Source organism: Pogona vitticeps, chromosome 2 (assembly GCF_051106095.1).
Source record: "Pogona vitticeps strain Pit_001003342236 chromosome 2, PviZW2.1, whole genome shotgun sequence".
Taxonomy (NCBI): Eukaryota; Metazoa; Chordata; class Lepidosauria; order Squamata; family Agamidae; genus Pogona; species Pogona vitticeps.
Window position 1 is genome coordinate 185,857,920 of NC_135784.1, and position 24,322 is coordinate 185,882,241.

Genomic DNA, 24,322 nt, shown 5'->3' on the forward strand with positions numbered 1-24,322 from the left:
ATGGCCCTGACATTTCTGATGTTTCCATTCCTCCTCTGAGAGTAGAGGGTCCTGTTCTTTTAAGACTGACAAATTATGCCTGGTGTTGCTTTCCCTCTCTTTCCAACACTATGAAGAGAGTACAAAGGCCTTGGGGCCCCAATCCCTTCTGTGCAACAAGGGTCGGAATTAAAGGTGTCCTCTCAAGGTCTGGGCAAAAGCACAAAGTCAAGCCTTTCCCAGCCTGGTTCCTTCAAAATGCGTGCAACTACCATTCCCGTAATATATTTATTTATTTCATATGCTGTTCTTCTCTCCAAAGAGACCCAGAATGGCAAACAACACAAAAACAACATACCATATAGTGTATGTATGGAATAATAGAACAATTCACATACATGATGAAATGCAATAAACAGTTTTATCTTACATACATCCCCAGCCAACATAGCAGTAGCAGTTGTGGTAATTAGGTTGCATGAAGTTGGTGTAAAGGGTGTGTGTGGGTGTCAAAGTGCACAGAAGAGCTGATCCCCACAGATTACTTTGAACTAACTCCACTGGGAGAAGCCGCCTGCAACTCTCCGCAGCTGTGTAGCCTATAACTGCTATTAGCCTTAGCCAGGATAACCAGCAGGGAGTTGCGGTCCTCAACTGTAGACTTTCAGTGTGGTGTAGTGAATAGAGTAAAGAACTAGGATTCTGGAGACCTGGTTTCAAATCCCTGCTCAGCCATGGAACTCACCAGGGAAGGTGGAACTGATAAATCCACTCCTTAAATATCTCACTTACCTTGAATGCCCAACTAGAATCCCCATAGGTCAGTTTTGACTTGATAGCACAGAACAACAGCAACAGTCCTCAAAAACCTCTGAAGGGCTAGAGTTGCCCACCTTTGAAACAGATGCTGTGAAACAAGATGACCCCATGAAACACAGGAGAAGGCTCCTGTGCCTTCGTTGTGGAGTGGACTCTTTCCACAGAGTCAGGGAGTCATGCAGTCCCCTCTTTTGCATAGCAACGGAAGTTAAAGGCTGCTCTCTTGTTCATGTAGCCACTCTTCTGAGAACAGGGATCTCAGGAGGACACTCTTGATGGGCTCACTGAGTGGGCAGGCCACCGTAATGGCACTGCGGCTTCCTTAATAATAATTTTGATTGTGGCCGCAGTGGCAGTGGCCATCTTGAGGGGATGAAAATGAATTTATTTTATTTTATTTTATTTATTTTATTTTATTTTATTTTATTTTATTTTATTTCTACCCCACCCATCTAGACCAAAGGTCTACTCTGGGTGGTATTACAGATTTAAAAACAGTTAAACCAATAAACATGCACTATAAATCCAAGATGGTAAGGTGGGAACTTAAGATACAGCAGGAGGGATAGCCTGCCCAAATAGCCAGGTCTTGAGTTTGCTTCCGAAGACACCCAGAGAGGGTGAAGGTGCCATCGCCAAAGATTGGGGGTGGTGGTGGGGTGGAGGAAACCAGTTCAAACTTTTTTCCTGAGCCCTTAACAGTGGCCAGATTTCAGATAACAGCAGCGTCTACTTGTCAGCTTGGAACTATGTTATTATCTGCTAAAGGGGACAAATCAAATAGCTATTAAAGCCACAAGTATGGGACTTAATTCAAACCTTGGTAACACAAGGCAAAGGATAGCCCAGATCTTCATCTGGTGTAAGATCACTCCTTCAGATCTTGAATCAAATGGCTAGCTCCCATTTTAAAGGGGCTTTTGAACAGAAAAAGGTTCTGAAAAGGTTTGGCGAAAGATGAGTTTAAGCCGCATGCCTTCCTTTTATTTGGTAGCCTCTGTTGTTGTTGTTTTTTTCTGAGGAGTCTGCTTTCACTAAAACTCCAACATTAAAATTCTCTCTGTAGGCCACATCAAAGTCAGGGAGTGGGGCAGGGTGTGTTTAGCCTCCAGGTGTGGCTGGACTGCAATTCCCATCATTCCTCACCACTAGCTGCCTTGGCTAGGGCTGATGGGAGCTGTGATTCAACAACCTCCGGAGGCATGCACACCAATCACCAGGCTTTATTTTCTCAAGAGATGGAGACAGAGTTGTCCAGCTGTATGCCCCAAGTCGGGGCATCTGGTTCCCAGAGTGAGGCTCAGCGGGTCATCTATGACTGGCTGAATGGGTTTCAAGCGTGTCATCCACAGTAGCAACCGTTTCAGTCCTTCTGTTCCCTTTCATTAGAATGCTTGAATATCAGCACTGCAGGTTTCATCACTATTCCTGTAGGCGTAACATTGTGCCACCTTCAAGAGCGCCATCAACTTCTAAAGGAGCATAAGGTTCTGACAAAATTCTGCTTCTCTGTGGCTTCGCCGTAAACCCCAAATGCTTCCCCTGTTTCACAGCTGCTGCCAGGCTGCCACGACAGCAGAATGTCACGGCAATGCAGAGATGCTGCTGTGCCAGCCTACCTAAGTTCATCACTGTATTTTTGTATTGCACAGACTTTTGGGTTTTAGCAGCAATCCTATGGGCTTCTGTCACTGCACCAAATCCTCAGGGTATATACGTACCCACTGGATTGCTCCCTATCAGTATCTCCATGGAAAAGTTTCGATTTTTCATATTTTCTTTTCTTCCTTAGTTGATCTCCTGTGGTTTGAAGACAAGAGATGGAATAAGTGATAAGGAAAAACAAAGGCATTACCACTCCATCATGTAATCCTCTGGATTCTCTGTAAGATTAGCAGGACACATTGAATGTGACGGCACGTTAAAGATCATCTCTGGAATCTTAGTCAGTTTCGGTGACCACCTGGTTACACAAATACCCCTGCATTTCCCCCTCAGCTTTGCCAAGCATACTTGGAGAGTTCAAAACATCCCTTAGGGTGTGTCTGTGTGAGTTTTATTTTTCCAGTGCTACCTCCCAGACGCATCCAGGTAGCGGGTGGCAGTCTGTAACTGGGATACCATGTCATAATCTTGCGGTCCCCACCCTTCCATTCTATTGCAAGGCCATTGGTACCGTATGAAAAGGATCCCCCATCCCCAGTCATGCTTGCAATATGTGGCAAGACACCAGAACAAATACAGATCTCATCAGTTTTACTGCTTACCATACAGAGTGGATTGTTTCCTCATAAATACATTCCTTGGCAGCAGGCACAACATCTGACTTCAGCTTGGTAATGTGTGGGGGAGCCATTCCTGGGCAGCATGTCTCCTTTTGCAACTCCCACATCAGCCAGCTCAAGCCAGAGGCTGGAGACACACACACACCCCGCCACTTATCACTGGAGCTATTCAGGCAGACATAGTCCCACCACTTGCAGCTTGAAAACAGAGTAACGAAGTTCAATGTGACAGCCTATTAGCTAGTTGAAGAGTACTGTCACCCTCTTCCCTGCCCCATCTTGTCTTCCTCTGGCTAAACCGGTTGTTTGCTCATGTTTTTTTTCTTTCTTTATTCATGTCAGAGTGTTGCACAATTTAAAATTATGGATGTATATGAAATATGGGTAAAATTACAAACAAATTAAAATGTTAAGATAATTAGACTGTTTTTGACCAGAAGCAGGCTATTTCAATAGTGTTACCTTGGCCATTTGCTAGATCTTTATTTTTATTTTTAGTATATGTGGCAGGGCATATATTGTATGCACATAAGTGCTACATTGATTGGATTTCTCCACAGTCTCAGAAAATTTGTCTTCTGTCCAAGTAGCTCCATTTCACTTGACTATTCTTTAATCTTCCTGCAGTATTTTGCTTCAAAGTCTATTAAGTGACATCCAGATGGTCCAGCTAGAGTCACGCTTCAACAGTCATCCATTCAGCAAGGTGTGTTGTTTTTGTTCACCATAGGTTTAGTTTAGTCTCTTTTGGTTTAATATTTAGAGCTTGAGATGTGCACAGAAAACTTTTCCTCAATTTGAGTCATCATCTAGGGGGTTGGTGTCCGTGAAGTAGATGGGCTTGGTGTTGTATCACCTTATTCCCTTCATTATTTGCTAGTACCTCCTGACATATGTCTAGAGGGGCAATACCAGTCAAATAACAGCCTTTTAAAATGTGAGTATGTTTTAGACAGCCGGTAATAATCCTGCATGATTCCTTAAGAGCTACAACCACTTGTTTGGCATGTGCTGTTTTATATCATATGGCACTAGCATATTCTCCTGTGGAGTAGCACAGGGAAAAAGCTGTTGTTCCTATTGTTTGTGGGAATGCACTCCAATCTGACCCAGGAGGCAACCTTCTGTTTGGTATTTAGATAATTTTTTAGGTCAGGGTTTGATCCAGAGCAATGCCAAATATTTTTGTTCCAAAATCTTGCCTTCCCAGCTGACTCAGGGCTTCCTCTCTGTTCCAAAATCCTGCCTTCTCAGCTAACTTGGAGCTTCCTGTCCAGAAGGCACAGTTCTGTGTTTTTAAAGGGGTTGGTGTCAACTGGTTGTTTTTATAGTACAAGGAATACAAGGAAACATCTTTTAAAGCAGAGGTCAGCTGGTGCTTGATGGTCTCAGTGGTTTTCCCCTGGACTGTCAAGGCAAGATCATCAGCATAGATGAAAACTCCTGGAATACGAGAATGTTGATCAATGATTTCTATAAATCTTAAAAAGTAATGGTGCCAGGATGCTACCCTGCAGGACACCACAATTCCTTTGATTTCTCCAGCAACTGGGCCTCCCTTGAATTTCAGCAGAGAAAATCCTTCACTTCCAGAAGCTGTAAACTTACTGATGAGCAAAGGTGAAAGTGCATAGAGAAAGTGCATTCTCTCTCTCTCTCTCATAAAAGTGGAACCTGGGGTCAACAAATGAAGCTCAGTGGTGGAAGATCCTGGACAGATAAAAGGAAAGACTTATTTCCACAGGAGCTAATTGTTAAATGATGGAATTCTCTACCATGAATGAAAAGAGCTTTAAAAAGAGGATGAGACAAATCCATGGAGGATAAGATTATTACTGGCTAGTAGTCAAGATGGTATATACCCAGTGTGTGTGTATGTCTCTCTGTCTCTCTGTCTCTCTCTCTCTCTCTCCTGATGCCCAAGGCAGTAAGGAGCACAAAGACAATGAGAAAAGAAGAAGCTGCAGCTGCTGCTATAATCATGATCTTCATTTCTTCCATGAACACAATGCTGGGCTCAACAGGTGTTTAGTCTGATCTGTCATGGCTGTCTGTATGTTCATATTGAACTGCGTGCTGGCAAATAAATTTGCATGCTTAGAATTGTATCTGGAATTTGCCACATTGGAAAGAAGTGTTGACAGACACTGAGTCTGGAAAGCACAAGAGGGATCGGTGACAGAAGAATCGACTGTACACCATCAACACTCAATCTGCAGGATGCTCCATGTGTTGTGTTCTACTACGTGTCCTACTGTCTAGTGATGCCAGTTTTAATTCATTTTCAGTTATATTTTGTCTACACACAGAGGCAAGATTCACCTTCAAGTTCTTCATAGTTCTTATGAAATTCTGCTCCTCGTGGAGCAATGCAGCTTCCAGTTCTTCCAAAGTTCCCAACTAAGGACACTGAACATTTTCCTATTTCTTTGTAAAATGTCTCTCCAGGCCTTACAATCTTTCACTGCCTAGCCTTCAGACTGATACCAAGGGCACCCCTTGCCCTGTCAGACAAGCGCTGTTTTACAACACAAGGCAGTAGAATGTATCCGAACACTATGGTAAACCCACTGCTGTGCAGTCACTCCAACTTCACTCTTCTCCTCTCGGACCTTGTGTGGCCACGAAAAGGCTTCTTAGAGTGAACGTAATGAGAACGTGGAGTAGGAAGAAGCCCTGCAGTTCAACGGAACAATTGCCCAGCCAGATAAATTTTTACCAAGTTATCCTGATGACCAATAATCTACTTTGCTAGTCTAGAAGTATCTTTTAAGAAGCAAAATAAATGAAAGTTGTCTAGGAAAGTTTGATGTCTTGAGTTCCTCGTTAAAATGTGGATGTGTTACTCCTTTGTCTTTTTTGCTTAGTGAGGAGCACTTGTTATGCTGATTTAGGGAAGTTGTTTTTTGGGGGGTTTTTTCATTTACTACAACTCTCAAAATCCCTCCCCCCCCCCGGGCAGCATGACCACTTAAGCATATAATGCTTTGAGAAGTATGTATTGCTGGACACGTTATAAAAGAGGAGATGGAGGAGACCAAGGAAGAGTAATTTTGGGTGGGAGTTCTCTACAGAAATATCTAAAGCAAAATAAAAGTTCTGTTTTACTCTGTTATGTGCTTGTATAGAAAAAGCTACACGTTCCAGCTCTAAATGGTGTGAGAAAACATTGTTCTGCAGAAGAAGGAATGCACTGTCTAGGACAGGAATTCAAACATGCCCACAGTAGCAGCATGCCTGCTTCACAAGTCAATCCAGCGCTTTGTCCTTATGAATGTTCCCCTATATGGGATGGGCTGTCGTGATGTCTTACAGGTGGAAGACAGCAAAGGTTAGGAGAGAGCCTGAACTGCTTCTAGGCCAGATGGTTGTAGAAACACTGTAGATATAACAGGAATGTTGATGAATGGGCCCAGAATCCAGGTAAAACCCAAATAACTTCAGAGCCTATGGAAGGCTCATTGCCATCCCACGGTGAGTCCCCATCCCACCCCCGCCAAGCCCTGCACCAACCCCGTCTGGGCGTGTGCAACAAAAGCCCCAGTAGTCACAACACTGATGCTCTTTTCCCAGCCTTTCTTCAAACAGCACAGAATCCAAGTGTGTGCGCCAGTTGTTTCTCTCCCCCAAATCCCACCTAAGAAATGTGTTAGTGCTTCACATTAAATGAGTCAAGGCTGGCACCAGCTTGGGAATGGAACCCCTACTCATAATCCTTGAAAGAGAACTCTCCTTCTCAATGCTTAAGAGGGACAACCGTCTCACAACCAGGGACCTTCTCCTGGGGATTGGGTGCTCCTGTGTATTGCATGGGGACTGACTGTCATGTGAATCAGACCTGCAGAAATGTCTGCGGTTCCGGCACCACCGTTCTTCAAGGATCACATCCATATATACATATAGATCAAGAGTCTTTTCCCTTCAGGACTCTCATCAGTAGGCCTGCTTAAATCATTATTGCATGCCTCATTAAATCAGCTGAAATATCAGGGCTTACTACCTCAGTATTTCCCTCCAAGACTTGTTTTGCCTCTTTGGACTTCTTAATTGCAAAAACAAGTGTTGACCTCTTCATTTCTGATTTTCAGAAAGAACCACAAAGAATATGAAAAGAAGCCCTTTGCAGAGTTGCCACTTTCTGAAAGTCAGGGGAATGGATGTTAGTCAAGGAAAGTCAGGGAAATTGGTTGGAAATCACTGAAAGTCAGGAGAATTGTGACTTTATTAAATAGTTGATTTCTTATACAGTATGTTGGTGCAACAGGATATTTTCCGGGCAGGTGGAGCACAGAAGTAACACTCTTCTTTGGACTGTCCAAGCTCTCCCTCTTTCCCAGTTTTCTCTCTCTTGTTCCAGCAACCATCCCAATGTCTTTATTGAGCTCTGTCCTTGCGCAAGAGGGACAAGGGGGTAGCATTTGAAAAATCTGGCTCAGCTTTCTTTCAGCTTCTCTTCTGAAAATCGGTTATGAAAACAAACGCAAAAGAACCGATGCTGTTGATGAGGGTGCATCCTCTTCAAAGCAAAATGAAGCTCCCCCCCCCCCGTCATCTTAAAAAGTGTTGTCCTTCTAGCAAGGAATATCTGTCATGAGAAATTTTAAATAAATATTTGATGCATTTTAGGGTTTTAAATCTTGAAACATGTCCTGGTGGTCCACGCCAACAAAAGATATTTAAAGGAGACCCATGCACTGCAGGAATAGGCAATTAAAATACATTTTAGAATCTTCTAAATAACAACTAGAGCATTTAAAATTGGCAGCAATCTTTAATGTTTTGGCTATAGCAAATTAGTAAATATTAAATAAGATGGGTTCCATAGGTGGCATATATTGAAATGCCTGCTGAAAGAACCAAGTACCCAACAAGGAGACCAGATGAATGCCAGATGATGGCTGAGTGCAGAGGTGAGGAGCGACTGCAGAGAAGGCCCGATTTCCTGTTTTTTTCTTTGCCGACCTCTCTCTGAATCAACATCCTCAGCCGTCCTGCCTCTGAGCAGCCCCAGCTGGGAATACGCGTTCTGCCAGGTACTGTGGTCCCAAGCTTTATAGGTTAGCACCATTACTTTGAAGCTGGGACAGAAACAAGCAGGTAACCAGTGTAAGGTGGCCAGAACTGGGGAGACATACTGGGTATCTATTGGCTCCCCTTGGCAACCTGGCTGCCATGCTCCAGACCTGCTGTGGTTTGTGCTGCAAAATTTACTTCTCGGTTGTCATTATCATTCCTGGGGTGGAATGATAATTGCAACCAATTTCTGGAGCGGGGGGGGGAGGGGCAGGGAGCGAGTATCTTCCTTCAGCAGCATCTGCTAAATGATAACAGCTTCAGCCAGCATGCACAGGCTCCCGTTCCTAATGGTGCAAAGATTATGGTGAAATCTTAGGACCTGCCACCCACCCCCAACTATTTTGTATGTGTTATTGATTTTTATCTGACATCTGGACACAAGTCCTCAGAGGAAAGGAAGCTTGATTTGTCTCAACCTGCCCCTACTTTCTGTTTGCGTCCAGAGTTCAACTTGTCTTTATTTATTTACACACAATCAAAGATAGGCCTGTCACTGCGTTGGCCATATTTTGCAGTTGCCATTGGGCATATGAAGTCTGCAGGAGGCTGAGGAGCAGCTATAAATTCAGAAGGAGCCTCTCTCCCTCAGGTAAGCCCTGGAGTTTTTTCCCCCCTTTCTTCAGCAGTAGCACTTGGATGGCCACTGACTTCTTTTAAGATCTGTTTCCAATAAAACAAGGTTCACTTCATTCCAAAAACTGTTGTCCCATTCCCTGGGAAAACCCAAACCTGTGAGGGGTGTTTTCTGGGGTGGGTGAGTGGGGAGACTTTAAAGATGCTCTGCTCAAGATCCCCTTGCATGGATATTCGTAGATGTAGGCATTTAAACACTTTAATTCCACCCTGTAGCTTAAGATCTGAAAGTGGGTCGAATCAGTAAAGCAATCTTAAATCAAATTAACAAAACCAAACAATAACCTGCCCTACAAGAGACCCAAAGCAAATGATAACAGAGCCTCAAACCCTCAGTGAACAACCAACTTTTAGTATAGGACCAAAAGGAGGCATTTGGGACCCCATTAGCCTGCAGCAAGACAGCAAGCTCAGCTGCTACAGCCAAGAGGGCCCTCTCCTGTGTCTCCAGATGCTTCGTGAGTCCCAATGATGAGGCACGGAGGATAGTCTCCATTCTTTATAATCAGGCTGGTATGTATAGGGAGCAATGTTACCCTGGAGTTCATAAGATTTCTACACAACGATCCAGGCAACACGGTATTTACTGGATGTTGTATTAGCTGCAGCATCTGTGATACCTTCAAAGACAGGCATTAATATATGGAATCCAACAACTATGGTTAGGTTTTTGTTACATGGCTGGGGCTTCCTGCAACTGTGAGCAGCTTTTGACTCGGAGATATCACTCAGACGTTGGGTCTAGAATTCCTCCCTTTCTTAAACCTGAAACTTAGATAACAGTGTGCTGGACTGGGATAGTTTGGACTTCCTTTCTTCAGTCAAAGCCAGAAGCAAGCAAGCAAGCAAGCAAGCTAGTTAGCTAGCTAGCTAGCTAGTTAATTAGTTAGTTAGCTAACTAACTAACTAATTAGCTTGCAAAATAAAATATTTTTACCCCACCTTTCTCCTTAAAAAGGACACAAGGTGACTTACATAACTGAAGGACAATACTGTATTTAAAGCCAAAAACAAGTGTACAACAGTGGCTTTCATCATTAAAAGATGATTTTACATGATTAAGAGACAATATTAAAGCTAAAAGAAGAAGCATGCAGATATTAAAAAGGAACAAATACCACTCTGAGAGACGGTAAACAGAAGTAGCACAAGTAGTAGAAGTAGTAGACATTGCTGAATAAGAAAGAAAAGATCTCTCTGGTGTTCCTACCGTGTTCTTTTCTACTTTATAAAGTGTGGGTTTGGGTGTAGGCGAGTGTGCCCGCATGCACCTTGTGCGTACAGGGCCAAGGAAGAAGTGGGTATGCATGTGTACCACATTTTTTTCAGGCTGGTAGTAGAAACAAGCTCTCCGTGCTTGTCAAAGCAGTCGTGTCCATGTTGAGCCCACTGCCACCCTGGTGTTTGGGTGCCCATTCAGACTGACACCCTTCTGGAAGAGGATGGCTAAGCAACAGAAAAAGCCATTGCGCATGCTGATCCCTTGTGATTTGAAGCTAAGAAGGTTTGGGCCTAATTAGTACTTAGATGGGAGACCGCCAGAGACTAGGAAGGGCGTGCAACAAGAGTTAGGACTGGAGTCTGCCCGACTGTGGAGAATCATGGCTACCAGACCAAATGGGCAGTCGTGTTCCAGATGGCACAATGGCCTTCACTCATTATACAGCAGCTTCCCGTATTCCTATGAAGAGACACTTTAAAAAGGGAAGCTACTCACCAAGCTTGGATGAACAATCAGCTGCTTCCCAACTTCCTGTATAAGAGTGGGAGAAGGAGGGAGTCTCTGTTTGCATCTTGTTGCCCTGCGTGATGTAATGAGTAAGTAAGGGGCCTGTAAGCATGACCCCCACACACACTGTAACCACCATTGGGCTGTGCATTTATAGATAATCTGGTTTCAAAATGATGTGACAGTATAATCTGGTTCTATGAGCTGCATCATGAGCGGGCTACAAAGTTGTAAGGTGAAGAGAGAGGATATGATGGAGACATTGATTGTAATGGTTGATCCCCCTTCAGTGCACTGTTTCATTAGAACGCAACCATAAACTTTAATAGAACAATGTAGTCGATGAAAGGTCATGGCACAGTGCATTTCCTTGTGTTTTAATGTGTCATGGGACTCTGTTGGTTTTTCAGCTCACACAGGTCAGCTCATCAGAGAGCGGGAGCAGCTTCAGCCCCATTGGGCTCTGCGCTGCTCCTCCGCCAAAGTTCCCTTTGGGAGCCATATACCACTAGGCTTGAGTCAAGATTTCTCCTTTTGCAAGTAAAGATTCAAATAAACTGAACAGAGAAATACTGGAAGAGAATTCACAGAAATGAAGTTGGCTCCCACCCACCCCCACCCTGCCACAGTCCTTGGGAAGCTGGCAAACATCCTTTCCACATTTTGTTTTGCCCTTGATTACCATTACAGGGACTTTGCTTGCGTTCCCAACGACCTTCAGCCGACTATATTGGGGCCACGGCCGTGTTCATATGAATGCAACTGGACAGCTTGAGATACATCTGAAAGATTATCCAGAGGAAAGATAATTTTGTCTCCTGTTTTTTGTTTGTTTGTTTTTTGTTTTGAGAAATCACTTTCCTGAACCAGATGCCACCAGGTTTTGTTTCTCCGTGGAAGAGTTGTGTTCATCGATGCCATGCGAGAACAGAAATATTGCAGAAGAACATGTCAAAACAAGATGCCTTGCAAAGAGACAGAGAGAGTGTAACAATCATCTAAATACACAGATTCTTGTCTTCCCTCGTTTTCTCTTGCCACCATTCTCAAATAATGGCCTCTACATTAGGACCACTTCCCCAAAGGGATGGTTTCACACAAAGGCAGTGAAGTTCAAAAACTGATTTCCACACAGATAGCTTTGGTTTGGAAATCCCCCATGTAACTGTTGTTATTCACAGGAACCCTTCATCTTTTCTCAAGCAGGCCTGTCAGGTCCAAAGAGCAAGGGAAGAAGTGCTCCATCTTCAACCCTTCTCTGAGGGTAGGCCTCTCATCCAACATTCTCTCTAAGCCGCGGGGCCGGAAAGCGCGCCGGAAAATTAGAGGACTGTTGGTCTCATCTCAAGATGACCATCTGGCCTCCGTCCCATTTCCTCAGTCATAAGGAAGACTCTGAACACTTTCTGGGTGTTAGAGGCCAGAGCAATGGAGAGGGCAAAAAATACATTATTATTTATTGTTGAGGTGAGAAGTGTTTTGCCTTAGGACATAACCATATCCAAGGCAAACGGTCACCCACGAGGAGTCCCTTGGGCAGCAAAGGTGACTCTCCATTCCCTTACTTTGCTTTCAACTTAGTCAAAGGAATCAAAAAAGGAAAGAAAAGGAAGTTCTGACATAATGACAAACATAATGACAAAATATATAGGAAACTACAGAGCAGTCAACTGATGTCAGGGAAATGTTGGAATGGATTACTAAGTGTTTAGTAAGTGCATTGCTTATATATTTATATATGTTATTTACTTGACACCTTTCTCCCCATAGAAGATTCAAGGCGGATCACAGTCAATAAAACTATGCAATGATTACCATTAAAAGCACCACAAAAACAACAATTAAAAATAACATATAACAATATCAAAAACACAACAGAACAATATTAAAACTTTTTTAAAAAACATGTCTAAATTCAATAAATATAACATTCCTTAACCCCCTTATTGTTTAAAATGCTTGCCTGAAATGGTAGTTCCTTGCCTGACCAAAGAATGGACATCTGTTGACAATGCATTTCAAGGCCTGGAAGCAACCACTGAGAAGACTGCCTCTCATGTCCTCACCAAACAGTTCTGTGGAGGTGGTAGGACTGAGAGAAGGGCCACCTCAGAAGATCAAAAGCCAAGGAGACTCATATAGGATAATGTAGTCTGGGCCCAAGCCAGATAGATCTTTATAGAACATAACAAACACTTTGAATTGGACCCAGAAATATACTGGCAATCAGTGAAACTGTTTTAACAAGGGAATGATATGCAACATGTAACTAAAGCAAGGTGTGCTGCTTATATACCACTCCACAGCACTTAAAGCACTGGTTTACAAGTTAATTATGCAGGCTATGCATCCCCCACACACACACACACACAGCGAGCTGGGTCCACATTTTACCAACCTCAGAAGGATGGAAAGCTGAATGAACCTTGAGCTGGCCGCCTGGGATTGAACCCCAAGTCATGAGCACAGTTTTGTCTGCAGTACAGCTGCTTAAGCACTGAGCCACAAGGCTGTTTACCTGTAACTAGTAACAACCAACAGTCTAGCTGTAGCATTTTGAACCAGGTGAAGTTTTTGAACACTCTTCAAAGGCAGCCTCACATGAAATATGTTGCAATAATCCAGTTGGGGTGTAAATAAAGCACATATCACTGTAGCATGATCAGACATCTCAAGGAACAGGCATAGCTGGAGCACCAGCTTTAACTGTGCATATGTACTACCTGGCCACTGCCAAGACCTGTGCATGTTGGCTCAGGGTTGAATTAAGGAGCACACCCAAACTGATGATTGAATTAAGGAGCACTTAATCTAAATCAAAGCAGGTCTGACAGATGGTGATCCAATTTTCTCCTGACTGCCTCCATCATTGGAGCACTCAGCACCTCCCATGGTAATTGGTTCCATTGTCATACTGTTCTACCAGTTAAGACATTTTTCTTGATTCAGCCAAAATCTGGCTTCCTGTAGCTTGGTAGCCATTACATACCCTCCTCCCATTATACTATTTGTGTCTCCCAATCCTGTATCTCCCCCATTTACTGTAGTTGTAATGGCTGCTCTCTGTTCCTCCTCAGCATTTCCACTTCTTTGAAAACACAGACCTCACTTCAGCAGACAAAGTTTGGCCAGGTGCATGCCAGTCTCTTCCTCCTCCTCCTCTCTCACCCAATGTGTCTGGTGCTCAGCCTTGCAACTCCCAAAAGCAAGAATGGTTTGTCAGGAATAAATCATGCAAGACTGACTTTATCTTCTTCTGCTTTTTTACCAGGTTAGTAGCTAAAATGCAGTGGGCACAGCACATCTGGATTTTAGCAAAGCGTATGATGAGCTTTTCCATTAAATCCCCATTGAATAGATGGGGAAAAAGTGGACTGAATGATAATGTAGTTAGACAGGTCCACAGCTGACTGAGTAACTGAACTCAGTGGCTCAAGCATCCTTTGGTCAAGGGATTTTCACACGTTTTTTCACCTCCAGCCCTCTCTCTGAGGCCCTGTGTTGTACCACATGTTTATAAATGGCGTGGATGTGAGTGCAGAAGGGGCTCCTTTTCATATCTTCATATTCCACTGAGTTGGGAGGGAGAGACAAGACCATAGAAGACAGGATCCAGATTAACAGGCTGGATCCCTGGGCTGTAATTAAGAAACTGAGATACAACAGAGATACATGTCAAGTCTTACATCAGCATACCAAAAAAAAAAACCAAAAAAAAAAAAACACCTAATCATAAATATAGGATGGAGACACCAGGCTTGGCAGAAGATCATATGAGAAGGACCAAGGGTATTAGTGCCTAGAAGCTGAACACAGGCCAGCAAGGAAGATTATGAATGTGGAAAGATTATGAATATGGAAATATTATTAATATCATTGTAGGCTGCACTAACAAGAACACTGACAAGTTAGAGCTTGTCCAGAGAAGAGCAACCAGAGTGATGAAAACTAAGTCCTGTGAGAACCACTTGAAAGAACTGGGAAGACATAAGGATAGCTTTCAAATACGTGAAAGGTCATCATGCACCAGATGAAGAAGACTTGTTCTCTGTTGTTCTCTACAGCAGTGGTCCCCAACCTTGGGCCTCCGGATGTTCTTGGACTTCAATTCCCAGAAATCCTGGCCAGCAGAGCTGGTGGTGAAGGCTTCTGGGAGTTATAGTCCAAGAACATCTGGAGGCCCAAGGTTGGGGACCACTGCTCTACAGGGTAGGGCCAGAATTAGGTGGTGGAAATTTCAGGGAAGCAGATCTTGGCTACACATCAGGAGGAACGTTGCAAAAGTGAATGCTACTTAGTGAAGTGGTGAGTTCTCCTTTGTTGAAAGTATTAAAGCAGAGGCCATGTGGCTGTCCAGCAGGGATGCTGGTATTGTACCCTGTACTGCAGCGCCTTCACTGGTAGAGGGCTGGGCCAGTTAAAGGGTCAGCAACATGCAGACTGCACACATTTCTCTGCCATTTTTTTTCCAGTAGCCTCCAGGGTCCTGCTTCCTTGTTTTTCTTTTAGAAAAGTCACTTCCGCATTCACACCAGGACCCTGAGCCTTATCAGCTGTTGAGGGTTTCTATGAGGTTTCCAGCAGTGCCAACTGGCTCCTTGAAAAGGCATGCTATCTCAACAGCTCCCCTACCTGCCGCTTTGGCTGAAGGTAAACGTAAAAGGGGCGCCTTGGTGGTGGTGGTGCAAGTGTGCCTCTCTGGCACTGAGCTATGGCTCACTCCTGGGTTGGATGATCTCCAAAATCCTTTCCAGCTCTGATTCTAATGCACTTCCAAATGCACACACACACACTTAAATACACAAAAAAGAGCTACTGTAACAACCTAATATCTATCTATGTACGAACCATAATACTGAAGTCAGCCTATGCTCTGGAGTTGAGTTGCTGTTGTTTAGTCGTTCAGTCGTCTATCTCCGGACTAGATCAGTCGGAAAGCTCTTTAATCTCTCTAGATTGAAAGCAAAGACCAAAGTCCAACTGAAATGCATGCGGGACTTCCTCTTCGCAGATGATGCAGCCATCGTTGCCCACTCTGCTGAAGACCTCCAACAACTCATGAATCGTTTCAGCAAGGCCTGCCAAGACTTTGGACTAACAATCAGCCTGAAGAAAACACAAGTCATGGGCCAGGGTGTGGACTCACCTCCCTCTATTACCATCTCCACACATGAATTGGAGGTTGTTCATGACTTTGTGTACCTTGGCTCAACCATCTCTGACACCCTCTCTCTAGATGTCGAGCTGGATAAACGCATTGGCAAAGCAGCTACCATGTTCTCTAGACTCTCAAAGAGAGTATGGCTCAGTAAGAAGCTGACGACACATACCAAGATCCAGGTCTATAGATCCTGTGTCCTGAGCACACTCCTGTACTGCAGTGAGTCCTGGACCCTTTGTGCCTGGCAGGAGAGGAAGCTGAACATCTTCCATATGCGTTGCCTCTGACGGATTTTTGGTATCACCTGGCAGGACAAAGTTCCAAATGTAGTCCTAGAACGAGCTGGAATTTTCAGCATGCATACATTACTGAAACAGCGACGTCTGCGTTGGCTTGGGGACGTCGTGAGAATGGCTGATGGTCAGATTCCAAAGGATCTCCTGTATTGAGAATTAGTGTAGGGAAAGCGCCCCAGAGGGAGACCACAACTGCGATACAAGGACATCTGCAAGCGAGATCTGAAGGCCTTAGGAATAGACCTCAACAGATGGGAAACCCTGACATCTGAGCGTTCAGCCTTGAGGCAAGCGTTACATCACGGTCTCTCCCAATTCGAAGAGACCCTTGTCCAGCAGGCCGAGGCAAAGAGGAAGTCACAAAAGCAGCAAAACCAGGGAACTGGACAGGGGACAGATTGGATTTGTCTTCAGTGTGGAAGAGATTGTCACTCTCGAATTGGCCTCCTCAGCCACACTAGACGCTGTTCCAAGTCCTCCATACAGAGCACATTACCATAGTCTTTCGAGACTGAAGGATGCCTACATGTCCGACTCTTCGTGACCCTATCGCTTTCCTCCCAAGAAGCAGGTGTCTTTTAATTTCGTGGCTGCTGTCACCATCTGCAGTGATCATGGAGCCCAAGAAAGTAAAATCTGTCACTGCCTCCAAATCTTCCCCTTCTATTTGTCAGGAGGTGATGGAACCAGTGGCCATGATCTTAGTGGGGTTTTTTTATGTTCAGCTTCAGACAATTTTTTGCACTCTCCTCTTTTGCTCTCATTAAGAGGTTCTTTAATTCCTCCTCACTTTCTGCCATCAGAGTGGTATCATCTGCATATCTCAAGTTGTTGATATTTCTTTCAGCAGTCTTAATTCCGGCTTGGGATTCATCCAGTCCCACCTTTCACATGATGTATTCTGCATATGAGTTAAATAAGCAGGGAGACAATATGCAAGGGAGATAGGGAAAGTTACAGAATAGTGAATGCGGACTTCCAAAGAATAGCAAGGAGAGACAAGAGGGCCTTCTTAAATGAACAGTGCAAAGATATAGAGGAAAATAATAGAAAGGGAAAACCAGAGACCAGTTCAGAGACACAAATTAAAAGACGCCTGCTTCTTGGGAGGAAAGCGATGACAAACCTAGACAGTATCTTAAAAAGCAGAGACATCCCCTTGCTGACAAAGGTCCTCATAGTCAAAGCTATGGTTTTTCCAGTAGTGATATATGGAAGTGAGACCTGGACCATAAAGAAGGCTGACCACCAAAGAATTGATGCTTTTGATTTGTGGTGCTGGAGGAGGCCTTTGAGAGTCCCCTGGACTGCAAGGAGAACAAACCTATGAATTCTGAAGGAAATCAACCCTGAGTGCTCACTGGAAGGACAGATCCTCAAGCTGAGGCTCCAATAATTTGGCCATCTCATTTGAAGAGAAGACTCCCTGGAAAAGACCCTGATATTGGGAAAGTGTGAAGGCAAGAGGAAAAAGGGACGTCAGAGGATGAGATGGTTGGATAGTGACATTGAAGCGACCAACATGATTTTGACCAAACTCCAGGAGGCAGTGAGAACAGGTGGGCCTGGCATGCTCGGGTCGATGGGGTCACGAAGAGTTGGACAGGACTTAACGACTAAACAAGAAGAAGAAGTCTTTTTAAAAGTTGGTGGGCTAAAATCAGTTTTTAAAATGAAGTCATAGTCCTGACTTTTGTTCTCTTATCTCTTATCTTTCTTAACTCTCTAATTCCTAATTCTTTAACAGTCAGGACAGTTGTGGGCAATAGTGGGAAGAGATGGGGTTTTGTCACTAATAAAATGCACATACGTAAAGCTTTTCTGGAGGCATTGTTTCTCTCTCTAAGCTATAATCACCAATTATCTGAAGGGCTTCCATTCCACCAGAAGCAGAGAATGCTTTGATTCACACTGTAGTATCTTCTTCTCCAGGAAACATATCTTTTCTGATCTTGGCTTCCTGACAAATTCTTCCACTGGAAGAAAGAGAAGCTTTTACTCTGTGCCTAGACTGATCCTGAGTCATGTGAAAGCAATGTGATTGTGTATCCTTTCTCATAGCTTTCTCTCTATTCATTAAATACAGTTACAAGGTTTGGTGGTGATTTTCAAAACTGGGAAATATTACCTTTTGGGGTTGAAATTCTCACAACTGCCAGCAGGTAACTTTCCCAAGCTTTGGTAAGTTTCAAGAGGGAACATCTAGAGATGTACGCTGCGTGATGTAATCTTGAAACGTTCCAAATCAACTTTGATGATGAATGTGATTAGTGCCAAGGTAACAGCACAAACGTCTTACAATCTTACAATAACAGCAGAAACATCTTGCAATGGTCTAGTGCAGAGCAAGACAGAACCTCAAGCCTAATGTCAATTCCCCATTGGTCGATCTCTCTGGATATGCTTATGGTAGCGAAGCAATAATTTGGGGATAGAGTTTGTTACCTTAGGTCAGAGATAAGAATGGCCTTTGTCCTATTGTTTAAACACTGGTTGTGTTCAGTACACGTACAAGAGCCCTAAATCTTTTTCCTTGTAACTCACTAGGCAGGGAGGAATAAGGGGAAAGAGCCAGACAGAATGATGTGGCAGGGAGCAAGAGAAGGGGGTGGTCTTGCCGACTGGTGGCTGCCTATGCCCTCCTTCACTGTCAGCTTCTGTCATTAACTCCTTGTGTCAAATTATCTCAGAGCGGATGAAGTCCTTCACAGAAGGAAGCTTGCCCTCCTCCCACCATCTACAACCACCATCAAAGCTGTATCATCAAAGCTCTGCTCAATATTGAATATTGTGCCAACACCCTTTTTTTTCCTGGGCATTCACTGAACAGGTATAATTCGTGGCTTTAATAATAGCCTTTGAACGGCAGAGCTGGAAGGGACCCTGTGGATCATCATGTCCAGCTCTTGTCAAGGAGGCTCAGTGGGGAACTGAACTCCCAACCTCTGGCACCACATCCAGATGCCTAAACCCCTGGGCTTTTAAGTTAGTATCATGCCCAGAACTGGAACAAAACATTTTGATGCCTGAGACGGAGCAGCAGATGGCTCTCAACCAACTCCAGGAGCATAGTCTCCAAACTCAGCCAAGATCCTGTGGGTATAAAATAGAAAATTGCACAAGAACCTCTCCCTATTCCTGGCAGTAAAAAATAATTGATTGGTTGTTTGGTTGTGTGGTTGGTTGGTTGGTTGGTTGGTTAAACTTATACCCTGTCCATCTAGTGGACAAGCCACTATTCTGGGCAGCTACAAAGAAAGTAACGTAAATGTACAAGTGAAATTTTCAATAATAAACATGCAAAAAAAAAAATCCAAAAACTACTCTGTCTAACAAGGATTACTAAAGCTCAAGATGGTGAATCTAAAACAACTGGATCAAGGATTAGAGAATGGACCATCATCATAGGGCTGTCACAAAATAATATCAGAATTAAAATTTTAAAAGAAGCAAAGATTTCAAAGGCCTGGGTAAAGGGCCAGGTTTTCATTTGTATCCTGAAGCTCTGGAGGGTGAGGCCTGTCACACCTCCGCTGGGAGAGGGTTCCAAAATGAGGCAGCCTCTACCAAGAAGGCCTGGTTTCTGGTTGACAACTCCCACGCCTCCTTTGGAGTGGCCACCCACAACATGAAAGACCGGGAGGTGTGGGTGGGATGGGAGGTCAACCTGAGAGAGAGGCTCTCCAACAGGTAGCAAGGTCCTAAACCATAATGGGCATTATAATTGACCACCTGCACTTTGACTTTGGCCAGGAAGCATACTGGCATCCAGGACAGGCTGAATATGGTCAAATTTAGATGTATCCCTGACCAACCTGGCTGTAACTTGCTGAAGCTTCCAAATCAGCCCCATATAGAGTGCACTGCAATAGTCAATCCTTGCGTGAACCAGTGTTATTAGGGACCTCCTGTTAAGAAAGGGGAAGAGGTGTGCCATCTGCCTTAGAGGTCATGGCCAAGATCTGATTTTTCATTGAGAGAGCCAGGTCTAAAAGGACACCCAAATTACAGACCCAGTCTTTCAGGGTGTGTGTGAGTCCATCAAGATCAGGTAACAAACCCCCTAACCAATCAGGATGCCCTCCTAACAACAGGATAGCTGTCTCCTCAGGATTCAACTTCAGCCTGTTAGCTCTCATCCAGTCCATAACTGTAGCCAGACGACACTCCAGGGTCTATACTGCTTTCCTCCCTGAAGAGGAAAAAGAGAGATAGACTTGGTTGGTTTGACCTATTGGGAAATTTTCATTTCAGATTGTTTTCCAGGATATACTTTTCTACACAAAGTTGATATCACAATACAGATGTTGTGGCTTGTTTTTATGACTCCTCAAAGTTTATCAAATTTGCAGATGACACAAAATTAGGTGGAATAGGTAATGCCTTGGAACAGTTAATACCCTGGAAGAATAAAATTCATAAAGAGCTTGATATGCTTGAGCACTGTGGTTAAAAACAACAGAATGAAATGTAACATGGATGACTGTAAAGTTCTACATCTGAAGGGGGGGAACAAAAATGCAGCTACAAGATGGGGAATACAGGGTTCAATGATACTATGAGTGAAAAGGATCTTAGAATTGTTGTAGATCAAAAGCTGAATATGAGCCAACAGTGCAATGTGGCTGCAAAAAAAGGTAAGTGCAATTTTAGGCTGCATTAACAGAAGTACTGTATAGTCACATCCTGAGAGGCGTTAGTCCTCCTCTATTCTTCACTTGTTAGTCCACAGCTCGAGTAGTGTGTCCAATTCTGGACACACTTTAAGAAGGATGCCAATAAACTGCAGCAAGTTCAGTGAAGGGCAACAAAGATGGCCAGGGGACTGGAAATCAAGCAGTTTGAGAAGACTGAAAGAACTGGGCATGTTCAGCCTTAAGAAGGCTGAGAGGAGATATGAGGGCACTTTTCAAGTATTTGAAAGATTGTCTTAGAAGGTCTGTTCTCGATTAGCCCAGAGTGCACAACATGTAATAAAGAGGCTCAAGTTATAGTAAGCCACATTTGGGCTGAATATTAGGGCGGGGGGATGTCTTAACTGTTAGAGCGGTACCACAGTGGAACCAATTATAATGGGACCTAGTGACCACTCCCAACGCTGGAGGCATCCAAGAGAAGACTGGACTACCATCTGTCAGATCTTCGTTGATCTGGATTCCTGTCATTAGTGGGGGGGGGTTAAGACTCCATGGCCCTAGGGGCTCCTTCCAACTCGAAAAACTCTTATGCTTCTGAGCTTTGCCTTAGCCATGGCGCTAAGCAAGCCCAACCCCACAGCCAGAGAGCTCTTCATCCCACAAGGCAAACGGAAAGACCCCCTTCTCCACTTTTACAGGGAAAGTCATTCTCCATGTGGGAATAAATGGAGGATGCTTTCTCTCTTCTTTTTTTCTTTGTACTTCATTTTTCATTCCCCCCCCATCTTGAAGCTTTTACTATTTAATGTAATAATTCTTTTATCATTATCATTATCATTATCATTATCATTATTATTATTATTGTATTATGATTTTGTAAGCCGCCTAGAGTGGTCATCTCGACCGGATAGGTGGGATATAAATAGAATAAATAAATAAAATAAAATTGAACGCCTTTCTCCAAGCAACAGCCATTACCCGCACCGAACAAAAGGCACCCGCCCAGGGCCAAGCCCATCGGCGGTCAACGAGACCTTGGCTTTAAAGGGCCACTCCCCCCCCCCCCCGTCCCATCCAGACCGGCCGAAACCCTCCCTGATACGTAACGTTGGTCCAATCGGATCAATCAGACCACTCGGCGGCCCCGCCCCTCGCTCTAGCTGTAAAGTGGCAGAAGGGGAGGGAGGGGGGAAGAGGAGGATGCGGAGAATGCGTGGAATTAAGCCCCGCCCCTTCCTCCAGGCGCCGCGGGTGTGGCGGGCGGCGGCCTCATGCACCTCGGAGGGTCGTGGTGTGGGAAGTCACGGTACGAGGAAGGGCGCCCGTGTGAGTGGGCAGGTTAGAGCAGCAGAGTTAGGCGATGCCCAAGGCGGGGGGGGGTTTGCCCTTCGGCAGATCGGACCCCCCCCCCCCGGGCTGTCTTTTCAGAGTTCGTGCGCTTCTGCCACACACAAGCTAGTTATCAAAAATATGCCTTTTTCTTCTCGGTGATTTACACACCCCCTTCCTTTATGCATGGCCAACAGTACTAACAGTATTCTTTAAAAACCTTAAATCCACCTTAAAAGCGTATTCATTTGAAGTCGTTTTACACACCAAGATCCGTCCGAAACTATGGCAGGTTTGAAAGCTCATAGGCGATGGAGACTCTGTGCCTTCCTTGGGCAGAAACTTCTGCAATGGAGGGCCTGCTGGAAAGCCCCGTCTTTGCAAATATGGACTGAATTTCAGGACCCAGTTTCCCTCCAGATTTCTGACGCTAGGCAAACTTAACAGAAGGAGGCGGTCTTTCAAATGGTCCAAACCTCTCTGGGGCACTGGAAATGAAAACCAGCAACTTGTCCAGAAGAAACAACCAGAAACCAGCACAACTGGTTCAAGACTGGTCATAATATGATCTCTGGAGCAGGTCTGCTTACTGCATTTTGCACTGGCTGTAACTTCCAAACACTTTTCACAAGCAGCCTCACATACAGCCCATTATAGTTGTCTAATTCGGAGGGTAACAGAGACACTGTTGCCAACTCCAACTTTTAAGGGTACACCAGCTGATGTAAAGCAAGGCACTTAAAGACGCATGGCATCAAACTATGACTTCAGAGTGATCAAATGGGCATGTAAGATCCCATTTTGGGACCATATTCTGCCTGTCCTGGACAGTTTGCACTGGCTGCCAGTATGCTTCCTGGCCAAATTCAAAATGCTGGTGTTCACATATAATGCCCATTATGGTTTTTTACTACCTGTTGGAGAACCTATGATGATGGTCTATTCTCTAATCCTTGATCCAGTTGTTTTAGCTTCACCATCTTGAGCTTTAGTAATCCTTGTTAGACAGGGCAGTTTTTGGATTTTTTCACATGTTTATTATTGAAAATTTCACTCGTACATTTACATTACTTTCTTTGTAGCTGCCCAGAATAGTGGCTTGTCCACTAGATGGACAGGGTATAAGTTTAACCAAACAACCAAACAACCAAACAACCAACCAATCATTTTCTACTGCCAGGAATAGGGAGAGGTTCTTGTGCAATTTTCTATTTTATACCCACAGGATCTTGGCTGAGTTTGGAGACTATGCTCCTGGAGTTGGTTGAGAGCCATCTGCTGCTCCATCTCAGGCAGCAAAATGTTTTGTTTCAGTTCTGGGCACGATACTAACTTAAAAGCCCAGGGGTTTAGGCATCTGGGTGTGGTGCCAGAGGTTGGGAGTTCAGTTCCCCACTGAGCCTCCTTGACAAGAGCTGGACATGATGATCGACAGGGTCCCTTCCAGCTCTGCTGTTCAAAGGCTATTATTAAAGCAGCGAATTATACCTGTTCAGTAAATGCCCAGGAAAAAAAGGGTGTTGGCACAACAAATTAGGCATCGCAATAGTTGCTTGAGGATGATGGTAGTTATGCTGTAGCGCACATTGATAGTATCCCATCCCTACCCTGGCAATTGCTGTGCTTCAATATTGAGCAGAGCTTTGATGATATAGTTTTGATGGTGGTTGTAGATGGTGGGAGGAAGACAACCTTCCTTCTGTGAAGGACTTCATTCGCTCTGAGATAATTTGTCACAAGGAGTAAATGACAGAAGCTGACAGTGCAGGGGGCCACAGGCAGCCACCAGTCGGCAAGACCACCCCCTTCTCTTTCTCCCTGCCACATCATTCTGTCTGTCTCTTTCCCCTTATTCCTCCCTGCCTAGTGAGTTACAAGGAAAAAGGTTTAGGGCTCTTGTATGGGCACTGAACACAACCAGTGTTTTCAGAATAGGTGAAAGGGCATTCTTACCTCTGACCTAAGGTAACAAACTAGGCATGTACGTACCTCTATCCCCAAATTATTGCTTCGCTACCATGAGGATATCCAGAGAATTTGACCAATGGGGAATTGACATTAGGCTTGAGGTTCTGTCTTGCTCTGCACTAGACCATTGCAAGATGTTTCTGCTGTTATTGTAAGATTGTAAAACGTTTGTGCTGTTACCTTGGCACTAATCACATTAATCATCAAAGTTGATTTGGAACGTTTCAAGATTACATCACCCAGCGTATATCTCTAGATGTTCCCTCTTGAAACTTACCAAAGCTTGGGAAAGTTACCTGATGGCAGTTGTGGGAATTTCAACCCCGAAAGGTAATATTTCCCAGTTTTGAAAATCACCACCAAACCTTGTAACTGTATTTAATGAGAGAAAGCTATGAGAAAGGATACGC

At 44.2% G+C, this 24,322-nt stretch overlaps 1 long non-coding RNA gene across 1 annotated transcript; it reads left to right on the plus strand.

Annotated features, from left to right (window-relative positions):
* Window positions 1-1,186: 1,186 nt before the first annotated feature.
* Window positions 1,187-17,178, plus strand: LOC144587141 (uncharacterized). The gene is made up of 2 exons (XR_013542332.1): window positions 1,187-8,748; window positions 11,372-17,178. It is a non-coding gene; the product is annotated as an uncharacterized LOC144587141 (long non-coding RNA).
* The last annotated feature ends 7,144 nt before the right edge of the window (window positions 17,179-24,322 follow it).